Genomic DNA, 19,914 nt, shown 5'->3' with positions numbered 1-19,914 from the left:
GCTTGTTATACGTCCAATAAAGCAAAATACAGATGCAATGTAGGATATATTGGACTGACTAGGCTTTTCTGATCGCACCCTTCTACTCATGTGTTTACCTAGCTTCACTGTAAGTAGGAATCCCATCATGAAATTTACAGTTATTAATTTTATGCAGCACAGCATGTCCCTATATCTTAGCTTTGGGATGTGGTAGGGCAAAAATTACCACACCACTGTTTTCGTCAGGACCTCTCTGACACACGGTGTGGGTTTGAAGAAGAGCTGAGGAGGTCACATATTTCACCCAAAAAAACACTAAGAGGTACCCCTTTGTGTTTTTTTAGACTAAATTTTTGACCGTCTCAGATTTCTTCCAAACTCACGATGTTGATTAGGCAGGTCCTGACTTACACAAAGGTGTGATTATTTTCAGCCTAACTCATCCCAAAGCTGAGATATGAGGACAAACTTTACTGGGATTTTCTCTCAATAGGTTTATTGGTGTTGAATATATTGGAATTAAATTTATAAGCTTGTTATACGTCCAATAAAGCAAAATACAGATGCAATGTAGGATATATTGGACTGACTAGGCTTTTCTGATCGCACCCTTCTACTCATGTGTTTACCTAGCTTCACTGGAAGTAGGAATCCCATCATGAAATTTACAGTTATTAATTTTATGCAGCACAGCATGTCCCTATATCTTAGCTTTGGGATGTGGTAGGACAAAAATTACCACACCACTCTCTTTGTCAGGACCTCTCTGACACACGGTGTGGGTTTGAAGAAGATCTGAGGAGGTCACATATTTCACCCAAAAAAACACTAAGGGGTACCCCTTTGTGTTTTTTTAGACTAAATTTTTGACCGTCTCAGATTTCTTCCACACTCACGATGTTGATTAGGCAGGTCCTGACTTACACAAAGGTGTGATTATTTTCAGCCTAACTCATCCCAAAGCTGAGATATGAGGACAAACTTAACTGGGATTTTCTCTCAATAGGTTTATTGGTGTTGAATATATTGGAATGAAATTTATGAGCTTGTTATACATCCAATAAAGAAAAATACAGATGCAATGTAGGATATATTGGACTGACTAGGCTATTCTGATCGCACCCTTCTACTCATGTGTTTACCTAGCTTCACTGGAAGTAGGAATCCCATCATGAAATTTACAGTTATTAATTTTATGCAGCACAGCATGTCCCTATATCTTAGCTTTGGGATGTGGTAGGACAAAAATTACCACACCACTGTCTTCGTCAGGACCTCCCTGACACACGGTGTGGGTTTGAAGAAGATCTGAAGAGGTCACATATTTCACCCAAAAAAACACTAAGGGGTACCCCTTTGTGTTTTTTCAGACTAAATTTTTGACCGTCTCAGATTTCTTCCAAACTCACGATGTTGATTAGGCAGGTCCTGACTTACACAAAGGTGTGATTATTTCCAGCCTATCTCATCCCAAAGCTGAGATATGAGGTCTAACGTAAGTGGGATTTGCTCTCAATAGGTTTATTGGTGTTGAATATATTGGAATTAAATTTATGAGCTTTTTATACATCCAATACAGCAAAATACAGATGCAATGTAGGATATATTGGACTGACTAGGCTTTTCTGATCGCACCCTTCTACTCATGTGTTTACCTAGCTTCACTGGAAGTAGGAATCCCATCATGAAATTTACAGTTATTAATTTTATGCAGCACAGCATGTCCCTATATCTTAGCTTTGGGATGTGATAGGACAAAAATTACCACACCACTGTCTTCGTCAGGACCTCCCTGACACACGGTGTGGGTTTGAAGAAGAGCTGAGGAGGTCACATATTTCACCCAAAAAAACACTAAGAGGTACCCCTTTGTGTTTTTTTAGACTAAATTTTTGACCGTCTCAGATTTCTTCCAAACTCACGATGTTGATTAGGCAGGTCCTGACTTACACAAAGGTGTGATTATTTTCAGCCTAACTCATCCCAAAGCTGAGATATGAGGACAAACTTTACTGGGATTTTCTCTCAATAGGTTTATTGGTGTTGAATATATTGGAATTAAATTTATAAGCTTGTTATACGTCCAATAAAGCAAAATACAGATGCAATGTAGGATATATTGGACTGACTAGGCTTTTCTGATCGCACCCTTCTACTCATGTGTTTACCTAGCTTCACTGTAAGTAGGAATCCCATCATGAAATTTACAGTTATTAATTTTATGCAGCACAGCATGTCCCTATAATTTAGCTTTGGGATGTGGTAGGGCAAAAATTACCACACCACTGTCTTCGTCAGGACCTCCCTGAAACACGGTGTTGGATTGAACAAGATCTGAAGAGGTCACATATTTCACCCAAAAAAACACTAAGGGGTACCCCTTTGTGTTTTTTCAGTCTAAATTTTTGACCGTCTCAGATTTCTTCCAAACTCACGATGTTCATTAGGCAGGTCCTGACTTACACAAAGGTGTGATTATTTTCAGCCTATCTCATCCCAAAGCTGAGATATGAGGACAAACTGAACTGGGATTTTCTCTCAATAGGTTTATTGGTGTTGAATATATTGGAATTGAATTCGTGAGCTTTTTATACGTCCAATAAAGCAAAATACAGATGCAATGTAGGATATATTGGACTGACTAGGCTTTTCTGATCGCACCCTTCTACTCATGTGTTTACCTAGCTTCACTGGAAGTAGGAATCCCATCATGAAATTTACAGTTATACATTTTATGCAGCACAACATGTCCCTATATCTCAGCTCTGGGATGTGGTAGGGCAACAATTACCACACCACTGTCTTCGTCAGGACCTCCCTGACACACGGTGTGGGTTTGAAGAAGATCTGAAGAGGTCACATATTTCACCCAAAAAAACACTAAGGGGTACCCCTTTGTGTTTTTTCAGACTAAATTTTTGACCGTCTCAGATTTCTTCCAAACTCATGATGTTGATTAGGCAGGTCCTGACTTACACAAAGGTGTGATTATTTTTAGCCTATCTCATCCCAAAGCTGAGATATGAGGACAAACTTAACTGGGATTTTCTCTCAATAGGTTTATTGGTGTTGAATATATTGGAATTAAATTTATGAGCTTTTTATACATCCAATACAGCAAAATACAGATGCAATGTAGGATATATTGGACTGACTAGGCTTTTCTGATCGCACCCTTCTACTCATGTGTTTACCTAGCTTCACTGGAAGTAGGAATCCCATCATGAAATTTACAGTTATTAATTTTATGCAGCACAGCATGTCCCTATATCTTAGCTTTGGGATGTGATAGGACAAAAATTACCACACCACTGTCTTCGTCAGGACCTCTCTGACACACGGTGTGTGTTTGAAGAAGATCTGAGGAGGTCACATATTTCACTCAAAAAAACACTAAGGGGTACCCCTTTGTGTTTTTTTAGACTAAATTTTTGACCGTCTCAGATTTCTTCCAAACTCACGATGTTGATTAGGCAGGTCCTGACTTACACAAAGGTGTTATTATTTTCAGCCTAACTCATCCCAAAGCTGAGATATGAGGACAAACTTAACTGGGATTTTCTCTCAATAGGTTTATTTGTGTTGAATATATTGGAATTAAATTTATGAGCTTGTTTTACGTCCAATAAAGCAAAATACAGATGCAATGTAGGATATATTGGACTGACTAGGCTTTTCTGATCGCACCCTTCTACTCATGTGTTTACCTAGCTTCACTGGAAGTAGGAATCCCATCATGAAATTTACAGTTATACATTTTATGCAGCACAACATGTCCCTATATATTAGCTTTGGGATGTGGTAGGGCAACAATTACCACACCATTGTCTTCGTCAGGACCTCTCTGACACACGGTGTGGGTTTGAAAAAGATCTGAAGAGGTCACATATTTCACCCAAAAAAACACTAAGGGGTACCCCTTTGTGTTTTTTTAGACTAAATTTTTGACCATCTCAGATTTCTTCCACACTCACGGTGTTGATTAGGCAGGTCCTGACTTACACAAAGGAGTGATTATTTTCAGCCTATCTCATCCCAAAGCTGAGATATGAGGACAAACTTAACTGGGATTTTCTCTCAATAGGTTTATTGGTGTTGAATATATTGGAATTAAATTTATGAGCTTGTTATACATCCAATAAAGAAAAATACAGATGCAATGTAGGATATATTGGACTGACTAGGCTTTTCTGATCGCACCCTTCTTCTCATGTGTTTACCTAGCTTCACTGTAAGTAGGAATCCCATCATGAAATTTACAGTTATTAATTTTATGCAGCACAGCATGTCCCTATATCTTAGCTTTGGGATGTGGTAGGACAAAAATTACCACACCACTGTCTTCGTCAGGACCTCCCTGACACACGGTGTGGGTTTGAAGAAGATCTGAAGAGGTCACATATTTCACCCAAAAAAACACTAAGGGGTACCCCTTTGTGTTTTTTCAGACTAAATTTTTGACCGTCTCAGATTTCTTCCAAACTCACGATGTTGATTAGGCAGGTCCTGACTTACACAAAGGTGTGATTATTTCCAGCCTATCTCATCCCAAAGCTGAGATATGAGGTCTAACGTAAGTGGGATTTTCTCTCAATAGGTTTATTTGTGTTGAATATATTGGAATTAAATTTATGAGCTTGTTATACATCCAATAAAGAAAAATACAGATGCAATGTAGGATATATTGGACTGACTAGGCTTTTCTGATCGCACCCTTCTTCTCATGTGTTTACCTAGCTTCACTGTAAGTAGGAATCCCATCATGAAATTTACAGTTATTAATTTTATGCAGCACAGCATGTCCCTATATCTTAGCTTTGGGATGTGGTAGGGCAAAAATTACCACACCACTGTTTTCGTCAGGACCTCTCTGACACACGGTGTGGGTTTGAAGAAGAGCTGAGGAGGTCACATATTTCACCCAAAAAAACACTAAGAGGTACCCCTTTGTGTTTTTTTAGACTAAATTTTTGACCATCTCAGATTTCTTCCAAACTCACGATGTTCATTAGGCAGGTCCTGACTTACACAAAGGTGTGATTATTTTCAGCCTATCTCGTCCCAAAGCTGAGATATGAGGACAAACTTAACTGGGATTTTCTCTTAATAGGTTTATTGGTGTTGAATATATTGGAATTAAATTTATGAGCTTTTTATACGTCCAATAAAGCAAAATACAGATGCAATGTAGGATGTATTGGACTGACTAGGCTTTTCTAATCGCACCCTTCTACTCATGTGTTTACCTAGCTTCACTGGAAGTAGGAATCCCATCATGAAATTTACAGTTATACATTTTATGCAGCACAGCATGTCCCTATAATTTAGCTTTGGGATGTGGTAGGGCAAAAATTACCACACCACTGTCTTCGTCAGGACCTCCCTGACACACGGTGTGGGATTGAACAAGATCTGAAGAGGTCACATATTTCACCCAAAAAACACTAAGGGGTACCCCTTTGTGTTTTTTCAGTCTAAATTTTTGACCGTCTCAGATTTCTTCCAAACTCACGATGTTCATTAGGCAGGTCCTGACTTACACAAAGGTGTGATTATTTTCAGCCTATCTCATCCCAAAGCTGAGATATGAGGACAAACTGAACTGGGATTTTCTCTCAATAGGTTTATTGGTGTTGAATATATTGGAATTGAATTCGTGAGCTTTTTATACGTCCAATAAAGCAAAATACAGATGCACTGTAGGATATATTGGACTGACTAGGCTTTTCTGATCGCACCCTTCTACTCATGTGTTTACCTAGCTTCACTGGAAGTAGGAATCCCATCATGAAATTTACAGTTATACATTTTATGCAGCACAACATGTCCCTATATCTCAGCTCTGGGATGTTGTAGGGCAACAATTACCACACCACTGTCTTCGTCAGGACCTCCCTGACACACGGTGTGGGTTTGAAGAAGATCTGAAGAGGTCACATATTTCACCCAAAAAAACACTAAGGGGTACCCCTTTGTGTTTTTTCAGACTAAATTTTTGACCGTCTCAGATTTCTTCCAAACTCATGATGTTGATTAGGCAGGTCCTGACTTACACAAAGGTGTGATTATTTTTAGCCTATCTCATCCCAAAGCTGAGATATGAGGACAAACTTAACTGGGATTTTCTCTCAATAGGTTTATTGGTGTTGAATATATTGGAATTAAATTTATGAGCTTGTTATACGTCCAATAAAGCAAATTACAGATGCAATGTAGGATATATTGGACTGACTAGGCTTTTCTGATCGCACCCTTCTACTCATGTGTTTACCTAGCTTCACTGGAAGTAGGAATCCCATCATGAAATTTACAGTTATTAATTTTATGCAGCACAGCATGTCCCTATATCTTAGCTTTGGGATGTGGTAGGACAAAAAATACCACACCACTGTCTTTGTCAGGACCTCTCTGACACACGGTGTGTGTTTGAAGAAGATCTGAGGAGGTCACATATTTCACTCAAAAAAACACTAAGGGGTACCCCTTTGTGTTTTTTTAGACTAAATTTTTGACCATCTCAGATTTCTTCCAAACTCACGATGTTGATTAGGCAGGTCCTGACTTACACAAAGGTGTGATAATTTTTAGCCTATCTCATCCCAAAGCTGAGATATGAGGACTAACTTGACTGGGATTTTCTCTCAATAGGTTTATTGGTGTTGAATATATTGGAATTAAATTTATGAGCTTGTTTTACGTCCAATAAAGCAAAATATAGATGCAATGTAGGATATATTGTACTGACTAGGCTTTTCTGATTGCACCCTTCTACTCATGTGTTTACCTAGCTTCACTGGAAGTAGGAATCCCATCATGAAATTTACAGTTATACATTTTATGCAGCACAACATGTCCCTATATATTAGCTTTGGGATGTGGTAGGGCAACAATTACCACACCATTGTCTTCGTCAGGACCTCTCTGACACATGGTGTGGGTTTGAAGAAGATCTGAAGAGGTCACATATTTCACCCAAAAAAACACTAAGGGGTACCCCTTTGTGTTTTTTTAGACTAAATTTTTGACCATCTCAGATTTCTTCCACACTCACGATGTTGATTAGGCAGGTCCTGACTTACACAAAGGTGTGATTATTTTCAGCCTAACTCATCCCAAAGCTGAGATATGAGGACAAACTTAACTGGGATTTTCTCTCAATAGGTTTATTGGTGTTGAATATATTGGAATTAAATTTATGAGCTTGTTATACATCCAATAAAGAAAAATACAGATGCAATGTAGGATATATTGGACTGACTAGGCTATTCTGATCGCACCCTTCTACTCATGTGTTTACCTAGCTTCACTGGAAGTAGGAATCCCATCATGAAATTTACAGTTATTAATTTTATGCAGCACAGCATGTCCCTATATCTTAGCTTTGGGATGTGGTAGGACAAAAATTACCACACCACTGTCTTCGTCAGGACCTCCCTGACACACGGTGTGGGTTTGAAGAAGATCTGAAGAGGTCACATATTTCACCCAAAAAAACACTAAGGGGTACCCCTTTGTGTTTTTTCAGACTAAATTTTTAACCGTCTCAGATTTCTTCCAAACTCACGATGTTGATTAGGCAGGTCCTGACTTACACAAAGGTGTGATTATTTCCAGCCTATCTCATCCCAAAGCTGAGATATGAGGTCTAACGTAAGTGGGATTTTCTCTCAATAGGTTTATTTGTGTTGAATATATTGGAATTAAATTTATGAGCTTGTTATACATCCAATAAAGAAAAATACAGATGCAATGTAGGATATATTGGACTGACTAGGCTTTTCTGATCGCACCCTTCTTCTCATGTGTTTACCTAGCTTCACTGTAAGTAGGAATCCCATCATGAAATTTACAGTTATTAATTTTATGCAGCACAGCATGTCCCTATATCTTAGCTTTGGGATGTGATAGGGCAAAAATTACCACACCACTGTTTTCGTCAGGACCTCTCTGACACACGGTGTGGGTTTGAAGAAGAGCTGAGGAGGTCACATATTTCACCCAAAAAAACACTAAGAGGTACCCCTTTGTGTTTTTTTAGACTAAATTTTTGACCATCTCAGATTTCTTCCAAACTCACGATGTTCATTAGGCAGGTCCTGACTTACACAAAGGTGTGATTATTTTCAGCCTATCTCGTCCCAAAGCTGAGATATGAGGACAAACTTAACTGGGATTTTCTCTTAATAGGTTTATTGGTGTTGAATATATTGGAATTAAATTTATGAGTTTTTTATACGTCCAATAAAGCAACATACAGATGCAATGTAGGATGTATTGGACTGACTAGGCTTTTCTAATCGCACCCTTCTACTCATGTGTTTACCTAGCTTCACTGGAAGTAGGAATCCCATCATGAAATTTACAGTTATACATTTTATGCAGCACAGCATGTCCCTATAATTTAGCTTTGGGATGTGGTAGGGCAAAAATTACCTCACCACTGTCTTCGTCAGGACCTCCCTGACACACGGTGTGGGTTTGAAGAAGATCTGAAGAGGTCACATATTTCACCCAAAAAAACACTAAGGTACCCCTTTGTGTTTTTTCAGACTAAATTTTTGACCGTCTCAGATTTCTTCCAAACTCATGATGTTGATTAGGCAGGTCCTGACTTACACAAAGGTGTGATTATTTTTAGCCTATCTCATCCCAAAGCTGAGATATGAGGACAAACTTAACTGGGATTTTCTCTCAATAGGTTTATTGGTGTTGAATATATTGGAATTAAATTTATGAGCTTGTTATACGTCCAATAAAGCAAATTACAGATGCAATGTAGGATATATTGGACTGACTAGGCTTTTCTGATCGCACCCTTCTACTCATGTGTTTACCTAGCTTCACTGGAAGTAGGAATCCCATCATGAAATTTACAGTTATTAATTTTATGCAGCACAGCATGTCCCTATATCTTAGCTTTGGGATGTGGTAGGACAAAAAATACCACACCACTGTCTTTGTCAGGACCTCTCTGACACACGGTGTGTGTTTGAAGAAGATCTGAGGAGGTCACATATTTCACTCAAAAAAACACTAAGGGGTACCCCTTTGTGTTTTTTTAGACTAAATTTTTGACCATCTCAGATTTCTTCCAAACTCACGATGTTGATTAGGCAGGTCCTGACTTACACAAAGGTGTGATAATTTTTAGCCTATCTCATCCCAAAGCTGAGATATGAGGACTAACTTGACTGGGATTTTCTCTCAATAGGTTTATTGGTGTTGAATATATTGGAATTAAATTTATGAGCTTGTTTTACGTCCAATAAAGCAAAATATAGATGCAATGTAGGATATATTGTACTGACTAGGCTTTTCTGATTGCACCCTTCTACTCATGTGTTTACCTAGCTTCACTGGAAGTAGGAATCCCATCATGAAATTTACAGTTATACATTTTATGCAGCACAACATGTCCCTATATATTAGCTTTGGGATGTGGTAGGGCAACAATTACCACACCATTGTCTTCGTCAGGACCTCTCTGACACATGGTGTGGGTTTGAAGAAGATCTGAAGAGGTCACATATTTCACCCAAAAAAACACTAAGGGGTACCCCTTTGTGTTTTTTTAGACTAAATTTTTGACCATCTCAGATTTCTTCCACACTCACGATGTTGATTAGGCAGGTCCTGACTTACACAAAGGTGTGATTATTTTCAGCCTAACTCATCCCAAAGCTGAGATATGAGGACAAACTTAACTGGGATTTTCTCTCAATAGGTTTATTGGTGTTGAATATATTGGAATTAAATTTATGAGCTTGTTATACATCCAATAAAGAAAAATACAGATGCAATGTAGGATATATTGGACTGACTAGGCTATTCTGATCGCACCCTTCTACTCATGTGTTTACCTAGCTTCACTGGAAGTAGGAATCCCATCATGAAATTTACAGTTATTAATTTTATGCAGCACAGCATGTCCCTATATCTTAGCTTTGGGATGTGGTAGGACAAAAATTACCACACCACTGTCTTCGTCAGGACCTCCCTGACACACGGTGTGGGTTTGAAGAAGATCTGAAGAGGTCACATATTTCACCCAAAAAAACACTAAGGGGTACCCCTTTGTGTTTTTTCAGACTAAATTTTTAACCGTCTCAGATTTCTTCCAAACTCACGATGTTGATTAGGCAGGTCCTGACTTACACAAAGGTGTGATTATTTCCAGCCTATCTCATCCCAAAGCTGAGATATGAGGTCTAACGTAAGTGGGATTTTCTCTCAATAGGTTTATTTGTGTTGAATATATTGGAATTAAATTTATGAGCTTGTTATACATCCAATAAAGAAAAATACAGATGCAATGTAGGATATATTGGACTGACTAGGCTTTTCTGATCGCACCCTTCTTCTCATGTGTTTACCTAGCTTCACTGTAAGTAGGAATCCCATCATGAAATTTACAGTTATTAATTTTATGCAGCACAGCATGTCCCTATATCTTAGCTTTGGGATGTGATAGGGCAAAAATTACCACACCACTGTTTTCGTCAGGACCTCTCTGACACACGGTGTGGGTTTGAAGAAGAGCTGAGGAGGTCACATATTTCACCCAAAAAAACACTAAGAGGTACCCCTTTGTGTTTTTTTTGACTAAATTTTTGACCATCTCAGATTTCTTCCAAACTCACGATGTTCATTAGGCAGGTCCTGACTTACACAAAGGTGTGATTATTTTCAGCCTATCTCGTCCCAAAGCTGAGATATGAGGACAAACTTAACTGGGATTTTCTCTTAATAGGTTTATTGGTGTTGAATATATTGGAATTAAATTTATGAGTTTTTTATACGTCCAATAAAGCAACATACAGATGCAATGTAGGATGTATTGGACTGACTAGGCTTTTCTAATCGCACCCTTCTACTCATGTGTTTACCTAGCTTCACTGGAAGTAGGAATCCCATCATGAAATTTACAGTTATACATTTTATGCAGCACAGCATGTCCCTATAATTTAGCTTTGGGATGTGGTAGGGCAAAAATTACCTCACCACTGTCTTCGTCAGGACCTCCCTGACACACGGTGTGGGTTTGAAGAAGATCTGAAGAGGTCACATATTTCACCCAAAAAAACACTAAGGTACCCCTTTGTGTTTTTTCAGACTAAATTTTTGACCGTCTCAGATTTCTTCCAAACTCATGATGTTGATTAGGCAGGTCCTGACTTACACAAAGGTGTGATTATTTTTAGCCTATCTCATCCCAAAGCTGAGATATGAGGACAAACTTGACTGGATTTTCTCTCAATAGGTCTATTGGTGTTGAATATATTGGAATTAAATTTATGAGCTTTTTATACATCCAATACAGCAAAATACAGATGCAATGTAGGATATATTGGACTGACTAGGCTTTTCTGATCGCACCCTTCTACTCATGTGTTTACCTAGCTTCACTGGAAGTAGGAATCCCATCATGAAATTTACAGTTATTAATTTTATGCAGCACAGCATGTCCCTATATCTTAGCTTTGGGATGTGGTAGGACAAAAATTACCACACCACTCTCTTCGTCAGGACCTCTCTGACACACGGTGTGTGTTTGAAGAAGATCTGAGGAAGTCACATATTTCACTCAAAAAAACATTAAGGGGTACCCCTTTGTGTTTTTTTAGACTAAATTTTTGACCGTCTCAGATTTCTTCCAAACTCACGATGTTGATTAGGCAGGTCCTGACTTACACAAAGGTGTGATTATTTTCAGCCTAACTCATCCCAAAGCTGAGATATGAGGACAAACTTAACTGGGATTTTCTCTCAATAGGTTTATTTGTGTTGAATATATTGGAATTAAATTTATGAGCTTGTTTTACGTCCAATAAAGCAAAATACAGATGCAATGTAGGATATATTGGACTGACTAGGCTTTTCTGATCGCACCCTTCTACTCATGTGTTTACCTAGCTTCACTGGAAGTAGGAATCCCATCATGAAATTTACAGTTATACATTTTATGCAGCACAACATGTCCCTATATATTAGCTTTGGGATGTGGTAGGGCAACAATTACCACATCATTGTCTTCGTCAGGACCTCTCTGACACACGGTGTGGGTTTGAAGAAGATCTGAAGAGGTCACATATTTCACCCCAAAAAACACTGAGGGGTACCCCTTTGTGTTTTTTTAGACTAAATTTTTGACCATCTCAGATTTCTTCCACACTCACGATGTTGATTAGGCAGGTCCTGACTTACACAAAGGTGTGATTATTTTCAGCCTATCTCATCCCAAAGCTGAGATATGAGGACAAACTTAACTGGGATTTTCTCTCAATAGGTTTATTGGTGTTGAATATATTGGAATTAAATTTATGAGCTTGTTATACGTCCAATAAAGCAAATTACAGATGCAATGTAGGATATATTGGACTGACTAGGCTTTTCTGATCGCACCCTTCTACTCATGTGTTTACCTAGCTTCACTGGAAGTAGGAATCCCATCATGAAATTTACAGTTATTAATTTTATGCAGCACAGCATGTCCCTATATCTTAGCTTTGGGATGTGGTAGGACAAAAAATACCACACCACTGTCTTTGTCAGGACCTCTCTGACACACGGTGTGTGTTTGAAGAAGATCTGAGGAGGTCACATATTTCACTCAAAAAAACACTAAGGGGTACCCCTTTGTGTTTTTTTAGACTAAATTTTTGACCATCTCAGATTTCTTCCAAACTCACGATGTTGATTAGGCAGGTCCTGACTTACACAAAGGTGTGATAATTTTTAGCCTATCTCATCCCAAAGCTGAGATATGAGGACTAACTTGACTGGGATTTTCTCTCAATAGGTTTATTGGTGTTGAATATATTGGAATTAAATTTATGAGCTTGTTATACATCCAATAAAGAAAAATACAGATGCAATGTAGGATATATTGGACTGACTAGGCTTTTCTGATCGCACCCTTCTTCTCATGTGTTTACCTAGCTTCACTGTAAGTAGGAATCCCATCATGAAATTTACAGTTATTAATTTTATGCAGCACAGCATGTCCCTATATCTTAGCTTTGGGATGTGATAGGGCAAAAATTACCACACCACTGTTTTCGTCAGGACCTCTCTGACACACGGTGTGGGTTTGAAGAAGAGCTGAGGAGGTCACATATTTCACCCAAAAAAACACTAAGAGGTACCCCTTTGTGTTTTTTTAGACTAAATTTTTGACCATCTCAGATTTCTTCCAAACTCACGATGTTCATTAGGCAGGTCCTGACTTACACAAAGGTGTGATTATTTTCAGCCTATCTCGTCCCAAAGCTGAGATATGAGGACAAACTTAACTGGGATTTTCTCTTAATAGGTTTATTGGTGTTGAATATATTGGAATTAAATTTATGAGCTTTTTATACGTCCAATAAAGCAAAATACAGATGCAATGTAGGATGTATTGGACTGACTAGGCTTTTCTAATCGCACCCTTCTACTCATGTGTTTACCTAGCTTCACTGGAAGTAGGAATCCCATCATGAAATTTACAGTTATACATTTTATGCAGCACAGCATGTCCCTATAATTTAGCTTTGGGATGTGGTAGGGCAAAAATTACCTCACCACTGTCTTCGTCAGGACCTCCCTGACACATGGTGTGGGTTTGAAGAAGATCTGAAGAGGTCACATATTTCACCCAAAATAACACTAAGGGGTACCCCTTTGTGTTTTTTCAGACTAAATTTTTGACCGTCTCAGATTTCTTCCAAACTCATGATGTTGATTAGGCAGGTCCTGACTTACACAAAGGTGTGATTATTTTTAGCCTATCTCATCCCAAAGCTGAGATATGAGGACAAACTTAACTGGATTTTCTCTCAATAGGTCTATTGGTGTTGAATATATTGGAATTAAATTTATGAGCTTTTTATACATCCAATACAGCAAAATACAGATGCAATGTAGGATATATTGGACTGACTAGGCTTTTCTGATCGCACCCTTCTACTCATGTGTTTACCTAGCTTCACTGGAAGTAGGAATCCCATCATGAAATTTACAGTTATTAATTTTATGCAGCACAGCATGTCCCTATATCTTAGCTTTGGGATGTGGTAGGACAAAAATTACCACACCACTCTCTTCGTCAGGACCTCTCTGACACACGGTGTGTGTTTGAAGAAGATCTGAGGAAGTCACATATTTCACTCAAAAAAACATTAAGGGGTACCCCTTTGTGTTTTTTTAGACTAAATTTTTGACCGTCTCAGATTTCTTCCAAACTCACGATGTTGATTAGGCAGGTCCTGACTTACACAAAGGTGTGATTATTTTCAGCCTAACTCATCCCAAAGCTGAGATATGAGGACAAACTTAACTGGGATTTTCTCTCAATAGGTTTATTTGTGTTGAATATATTGGAATTAAATTTATGAGCTTGTTTTACGTCCAATAAAGCAAAATACAGATGCAATGTAGGATATATTGGACTGACTAGGCTTTTCTGATCGCACCCTTCTACTCATGTGTTTACCTAGCTTCACTGGAAGTAGGAATCCCATCATGAAATTTACAGTTATACATTTTATGCAGCACAACATGTCCCTATATATTAGCTTTGGGATGTGGTAGGGCAACAATTACCACACCATTGTATTCGTCAGGACCTCTCTGACACATGGTGTGGGTTTGAAGAAGATCTGAAGAGGTCACATATTTCACCCAAAAAAACACTAAGGGGTACCCCTTTGTGTTTTTTTAGACTAAATTTTTGACCATCTCAGATTTCTTCCACACTCACGATGTTGATTAGGCAGGTCCTGACTTACACAAAGGTGTGATTATTTTCAGCCTAACTCATCCCAAAGCTGAGATATGAGGACAAACTTAACTGGGATTTTCTCTCAATAGGTTTATTGGTGTTGAATATATTGGAATTAAATTTATGAGCTTGTTATACATCCAATAAAGAAAAATACAGATGCAATGTAGGATATATTGGACTGACTAGGCTATTCTGATCGCACCCTTCTACTCATGTGTTTACCTAGCTTCACTGGAAGTAGGAATCCCATCATGAAATTTACAGTTATTAATTTTATGCAGCACAGCATGTCCCTATATCTTAGCTTTGGGATGTGGTAGGACAAAAATTACCACACCACTGTCTTCGTCAGGACCTCCCTGACACACGGTGTGGGTTTGAAGAAGATCTGAAGAGGTCACATATTTCACCCAAAAAAACACTAAGGGGTACCCCTTTGTGTTTTTTCAGACTAAATTTTTGACCGTCTCAGATTTCTTCCAAACTCACGATGTTGATTAGGCAGGTCCTGACTTACACAAAGGTGTGATTATTTCCAGCCTATCTCATCCCAAAGCTGAGATATGAGGTCTAACGTAAGTGGGATTTTCTCTCAATAGGTTTATTTGTGTTGAATATATTGGAATTAAATTTATGAGCTTGTTATACATCCAATAAAGAAAAATACAGATGCAATGTAGGATATATTGGACTGACTAGGCTATTCTGATCGCACCCTTCTACTCATGTGTTTACCTAGCTTCACTGGAAGTAGGAATCCCATCATGAAATTTACAGTTATTAATTTTATGCAGCACAGCATGTCCCTATATCTTAGCTTTGGGATGTGATAGGGCAAAAATTACCACACCACTGTTTTCGTCAGGACCTCTCTGACACACGGTGTGGGTTTGAAGAAGAGCTCAGGAGGTCACATATTTCACCCAAAAAAACACTAAGAGGTACCCCTTTGTGTTTTTTTAGACTAAATTTTTGACCATCTCAGATTTCTTCCAAACTCACGATGTTCATTAGGCAGGTCCTGACTTACACAAAGGTGTGATTATTTTCAGCCTATCTCGTCCCAAAGCTGAGATATGAGGACAAACTTAACTGGGATTTTCTCTTAATAGGTTTATTGGTGTTGAATATATTGGAATTAAATTTATGAGCTTTTTATACGTCCAATAAAGCAAAATACAGATGCAATGTAGGATGTATTGGACTGACTAGGCTTTTCTAATCGCACCCTTCTACTCATGTGTTTACCTAGCTTCACTGGAAGTAGGAATCCCATCATGAAATTTACAGTTATACATTTTATGCAGCACAGCATGTCCCTATAATTTAGCTTTGGGATGTGGTAGGGCAAAAATTACCACACCACTGTCTTCGTCAGGACCTCCCTGACACACGGTGTGGGTTTGAAGAAGATCTGAAGAGGTCACATATTTCACCCAAAAAAACACTAAGGGGTACCCCTTTGTGTTTTTTCAGACTAAATTTTTGACCGTCTCAGATTTCTTCCAAACTCATGATGTTGATTAGGCAGGTCCTGACTTACACAAAGGTGTGATTATTTTTAGCCTATCTCATCCCAAAGCTGAGATATGAGGACAAACTTAACTGGGATTTTCTCTCAATAGGTCTATTGGTGTTGAATATATTGGAATTAAATTTATGAGCTTTTTATACATCCAATACAGCAAAATACAGATGCAATGTAGGATATATTGGACTGACTAGGCTTTTCTGATCGCACCCTTCTACTCATGTGTTTACCTAGCTTCACTGGAAGTAGGAATCCCATCATGAAATTTACAGTTATTAATTTTATGCAGCACAACATGTCCCTATATCTTAGCTTTGGGATGTGGTAGGACAAAAATTACCACACCACTCTCTTCGTCAGGACCTCTCTGACACACGGTGTGTGTTTGAAGAAGATCTGAGGAAGTCACATATTTCACTCAAAAAAACATTAAGGGGTACCCGTTTGTGTTTTTTTAGACTAAATTTTTGACCGTCTCAGATTTCTTCCAAACTCACGATGTTGATTAGGCAGGTCCTGACTTACACAAAGGTGTGATTATTTTCAGCCTAACTCATCCCAAAGCTGAGATATGAGGACAAACTTAACTGGGATTTTCTCTCAATAGGTTTATTTGTGTTGAATATATTGGAATTAAATTTATGAGCTTGTTTTACGTCCAATAAAGCAAAATACAGATGCAATGTAGGATATATTGGACTGACTAGGCTTTTCTGATCGCACCCTTCTACTCATGTGTTTACCTAGCTTCACTGGAAGTAGGAATCCCATCATGAAATTTACAGTTATACATTTTATGCAGCACAACATGTCCCTATATATTAGCTTTGGGATGTGGTAGGGCAACAATTACCACACCATTGTCTTCGTCAGGACCTCTCTGACACATGGTGTGGGTTTGAAGAAGATCTGAAGAGGTCACATATTTCACCCAAAAAAACACTAAGGGGTACCCCTTTGTGTTTTTTTAGACTAAATTTTTGACCATCTCAGATTTCTTCCACACTCACGATGTTGATTAGGCAGGTCCTGACTTACACAAAGGTGTGATTATTTTCAGCCTAACTCATCCCAAAGCTGAGATATGAGGACAAACTTAACTGGGATTTTCTCTCAATAGGTTTATTGGTGTTGAATATATTGGAATTAAATTTATGAGCTTGTTATACATCCAATAAAGAAAAATACAGATGCAATGTAGGATATATTGGACTGACTAGGCTATTCTGATCGCACCCTTCTACTCATGTGTTTACCTAGCTTCACTGGAAGTAGGAATCCCATCATGAAATTTACAGTTATTAATTTTATGCAGCACAGCATGTCCCTATATCTTAGCTTTGGGATGTGGTAGGACAAAAATTACCACACCACTGTCTTCGTCAGGACCTCCCTGACACACGGTGTGGGTTTGAAGAAGATCTGAAGAGGTCACATATTTCACCCAAAAAAACACTAAGGGGTACCCCTTTGTGTTTTTTCAGACTAAATTTTTGACCGTCTCAGATTTCTTCCAAACTCACGATGTTGATTAGGCAGGTCCTGACTTACACAAAGGTGTGATTATTTCCAGCCTATCTCATCCCAAAGCTGAGATATGAGGTCTAACGTAAGTGGGATTTTCTCTCAATAGGTTTATTTGTGTTGAATATATTGGAATTAAATTTATGAGCTTGTTATACATCCAATAAAGAAAAATACAGATGCAATGTAGGATATATTGGACTGACTAGGCTTTTCTGATCGCACCCTTCTTCTCATGTGTTTACCTAGCTTCACTGTAAGTAGGAATCCCATCATGAAATTTACAGTTATTAATTTTATGCAGCACAGCATGTCCCTATATCTTAGCTTTGGGATGTGATAGGGCAAAAATTACCACACCACTGTTTTCGTCAGGACCTCTCTGACACACGGTGTGGGTTTGAAGAAGAGCTGAGGAGGTCACATATTTCACCCAAAAAAACACTAAGAGGTACCCCTTTGTGTTTTTTTAGACTAAATTTTTGACCATCTCAGATTTCTTCCAAACTCACGATGTTCATTAGGCAGGTCCTGACTTACACAAAGGTGTGATTATTTTCAGCCTATCTCGTCCCAAAGCTGAGATATGAGGACAAACTTAACTGGGATTTTCTCTTAATAGGTTTATTGGTGTTGAATATATTGGAATTAAATTTATGAGCTTTTTATACGTCCAATAAAGCAAAATACAGATGCAATGTAGGATGTATTGGACTGACTAGGCTTTTCTAATCGCACCCTTCTACTCATGTGTTTACCTAGCTTCACTGGAAGTAGGAATCCCATCATGAAATTTACAGTTATACATTTTATGCAGCACAGCATGTCCCTATAATTTAGCTTTGGGATGTGGTAGGGCAAAAATTACCACACCACTGTCTTCGTCAGGACCTCCCTGACACACGGTGTGGGTTTGAAGAAGATCTGAAGAGGTCACATATTTCACCCAAAAAAACACTAAGGGGTACCCCTTTGTGTTTTTTTAGACTAAATTTTTGACCGTCTCAGATTTCTTCCAAACTCATGATGTTGATTAGGCAGGTCCTGACTTACACAAAGGTGTGATTATTTTTAGCCTATCTCATCCCAAAGCTGAGATATGAGGACAAACTTAACTGGGATTTTCTCTCAATAGGTCTATTGGTGTTGAATATATTGGAATTAAATTTATGAGCTTTTTATACATCCAATACAGCAAAATACAGATGCAATGTAGGATATATTGGACTGACTAGGCTTTTCTGATCGCACCCTTCTACTCATGTGTTTACCTAGCTTCACTGGAATGAGGAATCCCATCATGAAATTTACAGTTATACATTTTATGCAGCACAACATGTCCCTATATCTTAGTTTTGGGATGTGGTAGGGCAACAATTACCACACCACTGTCTTCGTCAGGACCTCTCTGACACATGGTGTGGGTTTGAAGAAGATCTGAAGAGGTCACATATTTCACCCAAAAAAACACTAAGGGGTACCCCTTTGTGTTTTTTCAGACTAAATTTTTGACCATCTCAGATTTCTTCCAAACTCACGATGTTGATTAGGCAGGTCCTGACTTACACAAAGGTGTGATTATTTTCAGCCTAACTCATCCCAAAGCTGAGATATGAGGACAAACTTAACTGGGATTTTCTCTCAATAGGTTTATTTGTGTTGACTATATTGGAATTAAATTTATGAGCTTGTTTTACGTCCAATAAAGCAAAATACAGATGCAATGTAGGATATATTGGACTGACTAGGCTTTTCTGATCGCACCCTTCTACTCATGTGTTTACCTAGCTTCACTGGAATGAGGAATCCCATCATGAAATTTACAGTTATACATTTTATGCAGCACAACATGTCCCTATATCTTAGCTTTGGGATGTGGTAGGGCAACAATTACCACACCACTGTCTTCGTCAGGACCTCTCTGACACACGGTGTGGGTTTGAAGAAGATCTGAAGAGGTCACATATTTCACCCAAAAAAACACTAAGGGGTACCCCTTTGTGTTTTTTTAGACTAAATTTTTGACCATCTCAGATTTCTTCCACACTCACGATGTTGATTAGGCAGGTCCTGACTTACACAAAGGTGTGATTATTTTCAGCCTATCTCATCC

Source organism: Hoplias malabaricus, chromosome Y (genome assembly GCF_029633855.1).
Source record: "Hoplias malabaricus isolate fHopMal1 chromosome Y, fHopMal1.hap1, whole genome shotgun sequence".
NCBI lineage: Eukaryota > Metazoa > Chordata > Actinopteri > Characiformes > Erythrinidae > Hoplias > Hoplias malabaricus.
This window is presented reverse-complemented; position numbering follows the sequence as displayed.